The following is an 8,325-nucleotide window of genomic DNA, read 5'->3' as shown; positions in this document are numbered from 1 at the left end:
TAAACCACCCCTCACACTTCAGCCAAGGCCCAGGTGAAACAACAGAGGAACTGGGTTGATGACCAAGAGTACTGTTTCCATGGTAAGCCTGACAACCAGAGCCAGGGTGAAGGAGACAGATGCTGCAGATATTCAACACATACCAAAGCAAAATCCAGAGGCTCCTTAGAGCTTATCCCTGAAGTAGACTTAAAATATATTCACCATGGCTCAGGGAATTTTGTGGAAGAGGAGGTATAAAGATTGTAAGAACCACAGGTTTAGATGTCATATCCAGAGGCACTGCCCACCTCTACCCCGAGGAGCTGCTCTCACAACACATGACCCACAACTCCATGTGGAATTCCAGCAATCCCACTGAGGAGGACACTCAGCAAATGGGAGCATGATGTATCCATACAAATAAAGCCACTTCCTCTATAATGTCTCCTGGGCCCTGGCAGATGAGATAGAGGTGGGTCATCTCATGCTATCTTTTCTTGTTGTATTGATAGACCTTGATTCTCTTTGTTTTTTGCTGATATCTGTTAAAAACAAAACAGATTTTCCAACTAAAAGTGAGAACAGCATGAATTAAAGATGATAAGATTAGTTATTTAAGTGATTTACTGAAGGAATTCATGACCACTCGTGACATTTTTCATGGTTCTGAAACTAATACCAGGCATGCAGGACACAGCCATATTCTTAATTTAGTGATGAAATAAATCATAACATTGAAAAGCAGGTTCCTTCCCCAGTCAACTCTTTCCAAAAGAGTTTGCATTTCTATAATAGTCTTTCTTCAGGCATACGTTCCATTGTTTTAATGTGAAGCAGTTGGTCCATCTTCCTTAATATTGCTAATATGCTGACAATAGCAGCTTCAGTAACCTAATACCAGTCTCAGTGCCTGTAATTTTAACTTGCTTAAGGTTTTCTAACTTAAAATCTTAAAATCTTTCATTCCAATATCTTTAGCCAAGCCTACCAGCCCATTACAAATTTTTAAACTTAAACAAACTTCCTGGGCCTGGGCAGCAGGATGCAGCCAGCCCTTACTCCAGTAGTCCAGTTCCAACAAAGTCCTCTGCGGTCTTTCCTTCCCCTTAGAAAGCTCACAAGCCAAGCCTCAAAGTTCAATACTGTCTGCACTTAGCATTCTCACACTCTCTTCAGAATAGTCCACAAAACTTGGCTTGCTACTCCAGAAGTCATCTTCAGTTGCAAGCACCAAGTCCATTCCTCCAAAACAAAAGTTCCAAAAGACAAACACCTGCATGGCCATATTACCTCACCCCACTCCAGGTACCAACTTCTGAGGCAGAGAGCTTCAGGTTCACTGAGATGAACTTCCAGACCAGGTACAGTTATGGAGGAAGGGATTTATTGAAGCTTACAGATCCAGGGGAAGTTCCATAATGGCAGAAGAAGCTGGCCTTCTTTCACAGTACCAAACATACACAGAGAGAAGCACAAGCCTAAAAAGCCAAAAACCACGCAGCACAGCACACTTCAATAACTCTAGCTAGGCACACTTTGCATACTGTTAGATTGAAATCTCAAACCCACCACCACACCTTAAGATCCACTCAGTGATACCAATTCCAGCCAGGTGGCTGCAGATTCAAACAAACTACTAAACCACTGAATATATTGGTGGCCATCTACTCAAACTACCACAATGATAAAGGACTGGGAAAAGACTTTCTGAACAAAACACAAGTAGCCCAGGAAATTAAATAAGCACTCAACGAATGGGATCTGATGAAGCTAAAAAGCTTTGCACAGACAAACATACCATAAGTAGAGCCAATAAATTAGCCACTGAATAGGAAAAATTTCTGTCAGCTATACCACTGACAGAAGCCTAATATCTAGAATCTACAAAGAACTTAAAAAACTAAACAATAAAAAAACAAACAACCCAAACCAAAAAATGGGCCAGAGAATGGGAGTTCTCAGAGGAAGAATTACACAACATCCCTAACCATTAGGGAAATGCAAATTAAAACAATTGAGATTCACCTTACTCTAGTAAGGATAGCAAACATTAGCTGGGCGTGGTGGCACATACCCTTAATCCCAGCACTTGGGAGGCAGAGGTAAGAGGATCGCTGTGAGTTCAAGGCCACCCTGAGACTCCACAGTGAATTCCAGGTCAGCCTGGGCTAGAGTGAGACCCTACGTCGGAAAACCAAAAGAAAAAAAAAAGGATAGCAAACATTAAAAAAATCAAGTGAAAACAAATGCTGGCAAAGATGTGGACAAATAGGAACACTGACTCACCGTTCGTGGGAATGTAAGCTCATACAACCACTACGGAAATCAATATGGAGGCTCCTGAAAAGGAGGAATATAGAGTTACCAACTGTGGTGGTTTGATTCAGGTATCCCCCATAAACTTAGGTGTTCTGAATGCTAGGTTACCAGCTGATGGATATTTGGGAATTAATGCCTCCTGGAGGGAGTGTATTGTTGGGGGTGGGCTTATGGGCTTTAAAGCCAGTTTCCCCTTGCCAGTGTTTGGCACACCCTCCTGTTGCTGTGGTCCACCTTCTGTTGGCCAGGGGGTGATGTCCACCTCTGCTCATGTCATCGTTTTCCCCTGCCATCGTGAAGCTTCCCCTCAAGCCTGTAAGCCAAAATAAATCTCTTTTTCCCAGAAGCTTCTCTTGGTTGGGTGATTTCTACTAGCAATGCAAACTGGACTGCAACAGTAAAGTGGTACCGAGGAGTGGGATTGTTGCTAGACACCTGACTGTGTGGCTTCAGCCTTTTGTAGCTGATTTTCAAGAGGAGAGTGGAAGGAGTTGAAACCTTGGCCTAAGAGATGCCTTGCAGTGCTGTAAGTACAACTTGATGGTCTATCCCAGTCAGAGCTGAAAGACCTGAATGCAGTAAGAACTATGGACTGTGAGGTTTGGCTTATGAGGGCGAGAAAGAGCTTTGCTTGGACTGGGCTAGCAGTTTGTGTGAGAAGCTTGCTCTTATGCCCATGTCCTGAGAAGTTGTGCAGGGTTGCTTTGCGTAGAAATGAACTGGTATGAGCAGAGGAATATGGCACAGAAAGAAAAATCTTTGGGTGAACTCTTGCCCGTTCAGCTGCAAAGATAACAACTTTTGAGACTGGGCTAGCTGACCTGTGCTGGGGCAACAGGAAGAATGTCAGCTCTTTTGAAGGGGCCTGAGTGCTCAAGGAGTCCTGTTCTTCAAAGTCTGCTTTATTCCCCCATGGATTAACAAATTGGCATCCTACCTGGTATCGTGGAGTATAAGAAATGATGGAAAGAGGGTCATTGAGTTTGCAACACGGTCTTGTGTTTTGGAAATGTCCATGGGTAGTGTGAAGCAGGTTTGCTGGTTGCCTGCATAGAGACCCCATGGGGCCATGAGGATGAACCGTGGCTTGCAGTGGAGACCCAGTGGAGATGCCGGGACCACGAGATGGCTGCCGAGGAGCTGCCAGCCCTGATAAAGTTTTCCAGGACTGTGAGTAGCCTAGCTGGAGACGCGGAATTGGAATGCCAGAGACTTGTTGCTGGTTAGAATTATCGGACTTGAAGATTTGTCACTGGCTAGAATTGCTGGACTTGAAGCTACAGAGTTTGATATTTGCCCTGGTTGTTTTAAATCTTGTATTGGTTGAATGTTTCTTTGCTATGCCCAATGCCATCTTTTGCAGTGTGAATATTAATCTGTGCCATTATGGGTTTTTTGAGGTTATATTTTGGTATTACGGCTCAGTTAAAAGATCTTGAACTATGGGGATGTATGAACATCATTGGAATTGATAAAAACTATGGGGACTTTTAAAATGAGATTAATGCATTGCATTTTCTATCATGTATGGATATCAGTTTATGGGGGCCAGGGGCGGAATGTGGTGGTTTGATTCAGGTGTCCCCCATAAACTTAGGTGTTCTGAATGCTAGGTTCCCAGCTGATGGATATTTGGGAATTAATGCCTCCTGGAGGGAGTGTATTGTTGGGGGCAGGCTTATGGACTTTAAAGCCAGTTTCCCCTTGCCAGTGTTTGGCACACCCTCCTGTTGCTGTGGTCCATCTTCTGTTGGCCAGGGGGTGATGTCCACCCTCTGCTCATGCCATCGTTTTCCCCTGCCATTGTGGAGTTTCCCCTCGAGCCTGTAAGCCAAAATAAATCTCTTTTTCCCAGAAGCTGCTCTTGGTTGGGTGATTTCTAACAACAGTGTGAACTGGACTGCAACACCAACAGACCCCGTTTTTCCCTTACTGAGCATTTACCCTAAAAGTTCCACATCTCAGTTCAGAGATATTTTCTCAGCCATGTTTATAGCTGTTCAATTTATAATATCCAAGAACTGGAATCAACCCAGATGCCCATCATTGGATGAATGGATAACCAAGTTGTGGTATATCTATATGATGGAATTCTACTCAGCAATAAGAAAAAAACGATACAATGAAATTTGTGGAAAAATGGTCAAACTTGGAGCAGATCACACTAAGTGAACTCACCCAATCACACAAAACAATCATCACATGGTCTCATTCATTTGCAGTTCCTAACTTTGATCAGCCCAATTTTCTGACAAACCTGAATGGCATCCTGAGGCTTGGACAATAGGTAAGGTAGGGTTTGGTGGAAGGGGAATGAGGGGTCACAAAACTGAACCCAAATTGAACTGGTACCATAGAAACGTATATCCTGGAAGTTAGATTAAAAGGTGAAACCCTCAAGAGGACCTTAGCAGGAACACCTGAATCGTAGGGCCCTGGAGAGGGTGAGATGAAGCCTGATTTTAAATTTCTTCTGTTTCTCTTTCTTCTCTGTCTTTTCCCTTTTTCTTTTCACTTGGTGCTGGCCTGTAATTTGCTTTAACAGGATGTGTATCATATCCACAGTGAGCTGTTGATCAGAGAGACTTACTAGATCTCCCAAAACAAACCAGAAAGATTTCTGTCAAAGCACTTGATTACCCACCAGAGGTTAATGGCAACATCCTACTGCAGAACACACCATACACTAGAGATCCATTTCAACTCAGTGACCCATACTGCTTTAAGATCAATACACATGGCTCTGTGCTAATTATATTTCAACTACAAAACTGTGTCTTTCTATTGGAAATATTTAGTGGTGTGTGTGTGTGTGTGTGTGTGTGTGTGTGTGTGTGTAGAAAGAGGGAGAGAGAGACATATATACTTCTCATACTTATATTTCTGTGAAGGTAAAAGGCCAAAATATATTAATACAGCAATGGTTGTATTCCATTTAAAATTTCAGATATCAAAAACATGAATGCCCAGTAGAAAGAGGAGCAAAGCAAATAGAAAACTTGCAGTCCACACAGCAGCCCATCTCAACTGTCCTCTGCCCTAGAGAGTAGTGAGGTTCATAGCCATTGCTACAGCCCTCCCTTTAATTTGCATCTTCTCAACACTCCAAATAACACTGTTATATAAGGAAGATTCTTTAGCAAAAGAGGTTATTCAAAATTGGGCTATGTAAAGTTTTCTGTCAATTCCTAAATGTTGTGCCTATCCAGGAGAGCTGAGGTACAGTCATCCCAAGAAACAAGGAAGACACAATGGCTTTCTTAAGGCTCCTCAGCTTTATCCTTGAAATTTAAGTGAAATTATGGGACATAAAATTTCATTAATCATAACATGCTTCTAATAAGAACTCAGAAATGCATTATTGAACATGTAGGAATCTTTTCAATTTAAGTTCAATAGTTCAGTTTTAACATTTCAAGGCAGCAAACATTTAAGAACTCAATACATAAAAGTTTACATAAAAGTCTCCTATTAAATTCTTAATTTTCCAAAGATTTTTATATTTATTGAAGAACTTTTTCCCTCCTAAGGGAATGTGAAAATGATTTTCCAGATCTGAAAGGAAACTGTAAAACATTTCTTGACTGTTCTTTCTATTTAATCTCAATTCCTGGAACACACTTCTTTTTCTTTATAAATCTATAAAATCTCACAGTTTTCTAAGCAATTTCATAAAATATAACATCATTCACAATCACTATCATATAACACCAACTGTTAGTGAATAAGTATAGTCATATGCAAAGGCGTGGTAATTTATATGCATCTATTTACTTCAGATTCTCTATGGGGGTTCTGAAGACTTTGTATTTATCACCAAGGGTATTTTAAGGAAATAAGAATGAAACCAAGCCAAAGAATTTCTTTGTACAGCAATACACAGGTTTTTTTTTTTTTACCTTAGCTATTCCAGGATCAATAATATATATACTTCTCAAGAGGGTTATATGTGTACAACATCAAATAATTCAGCTGGGGGTAGGAGGCAGGTATAGATCAGTGATCCTACACATTGTTTTTAATGAGAAGTCAAAGAATAATTATATTCTAAATTTATGTTATCTTTCTGCAGGGAAATGAAATATACATATTGAAAATAGTTAAAATCACATGAAACTAATCTATAGGGATAGAAATGAGAATAGTAGTTAATCCTTCAGTAAGGAGAGATTAATTACAAGAAATTCATGAGAAAACTTTTTAGAGGGATAAAAATAATGAACATTATGGTTTTTATGTAGGTTATAAGGGTATATGCATTTTAAAAGACTCATTCAAAAGTACATTTAATGTCTGTGTATTTTACTGTTTGTAGTTATATTTCAACAGTGTAAGAGCCAGGCACTGTGGGCACACATTTGGAATCCCAAAATTCAAGTGGCAGGAAGATTGATGAGTTTGAGAGAAGACGATGTGACAAGTGAGATAAACCAAAAATAAATACATACAATTAAAATGAAAAAGGAAAACAAATGACACTGATGAAAATCAAGGCAAGTATAAAGAGATTTGCATTCTAGTCCAAACAAGGGGATGTGCTGGTTATGTGACCTTCCCTGTGATACTTGCCCTTTTGGGTATTCAGATTCTTCTGGAAAATAGGAAACTAGGACCAAGAGATCATTTTAAATACTGCCAAAAGATAACATTGTATCTATATCTCATACATGAAGGTCAAACCTTAAAGACAATCATCCTTTCATAATTGGAGATATTAGCATCGTGGCCTACTACACTCTTCCAGAGTATTTTAGTATTCAATGCTACAGAGTTCTAAGGAGGAAGAAAAGGGGTATATCCAAATCTTGGTTCTTTCAAGCCACAGTACAAGAGACTTTCCCAGCTGGTGATAGGGCACTCACCCAGGAAAGACAAATTAAGAAATAGGGATACAACTCACATACTGTCAGGGATGAGAAAATTAAACATGGGCTCCTTGTAATTATTCCACTCAAGTAGCTCACTAAATACTATTTCCTGAAGGGAAGCTCCCCAAAAATAACAGGGGGAGAGGGATTGAATGGCAGGTGGCACATAGAGGAGCAAGGGAGTCATTCCTGCACTGAGGTCAGCATTCAGCCATCCTTCCCAACCCAAAGGAAAGTATTAATTCTGGCCTCAAAAACTCCTTTGCATGGGTACTAACTCTGCAAGGAAAGGTTTCTTCTGAAAACAAGAAATCACAGACATAACAAACTCTTAACCTCTCTCCACATCGTTGTGTAAGGATCTATTGGATACTCTCCAGGGGGATTCAATTTTGTTTCTATTTTCCTCAAAGGGTTCTTTGTGAATGCATCACAGTCATAAATCTTGAATTTCTGGCCATAGACTACAATGTCTATGTTGATTTTGAAATGATATACATTATAAAACAGATCATCATCAGGAGGAGGGAGAGGAATTCAATGATGCTGGATAGTAGTCCCTGTGGTATGAAATAAAATCTAATTGTTATATCATGGGGCTAACAGAAGTTAGGTTACATCTCAGCATGCTTTCCTGAAACAGGATGATGTGGGTAAAAGGCTTGTTCTAGGAGACAGCACTATATATTCAAACTCAAGACTCAGAAGGAGCCAAGACTTCAGAGGTCCCAGGCTGGTGGTATGCTATTTGAATTGCCTTAGTGTTATTATAGACTGGACAGTGGGGGGGGGGGAGGTATAATTACAGTGAGCAAAATGTCACTCTGTTATGCATTAGAATGAATAAGCTCAGTTTTAGTGACTAGCACTCAGTGAGTTCACCTAAACAAGGTGTTAAGGCCCAAAAGACAAGTAATCACAGACAGGCATATAATTGGCTCAAAAACAACAACACAAACTCCCTGAAATTAATAAGCTTCAGTTTGTCATGCTAGCATGATTTACAGCTTTAATAAGCATGAATGACTTTAGGTTGCTTTGAGACCTCATGGAATCTTCTTTCCTCTACCAACTTATTCTCCCCTTCCTCTTTAGCCACTACCTATCTTGACAAACCCCTCCCACCAAATGAGGATTATTACAGACTTTAGTTTTT

The sequence above is a fragment of the Jaculus jaculus genome, chromosome X, assembly GCF_020740685.1.
Source record: "Jaculus jaculus isolate mJacJac1 chromosome X, mJacJac1.mat.Y.cur, whole genome shotgun sequence".
Classification (NCBI taxonomy): domain Eukaryota; kingdom Metazoa; phylum Chordata; class Mammalia; order Rodentia; family Dipodidae; genus Jaculus; species Jaculus jaculus.
The sequence above is the reverse complement of the archived record's forward strand: the minus strand, read 5'-3'. Positions refer to the sequence as shown.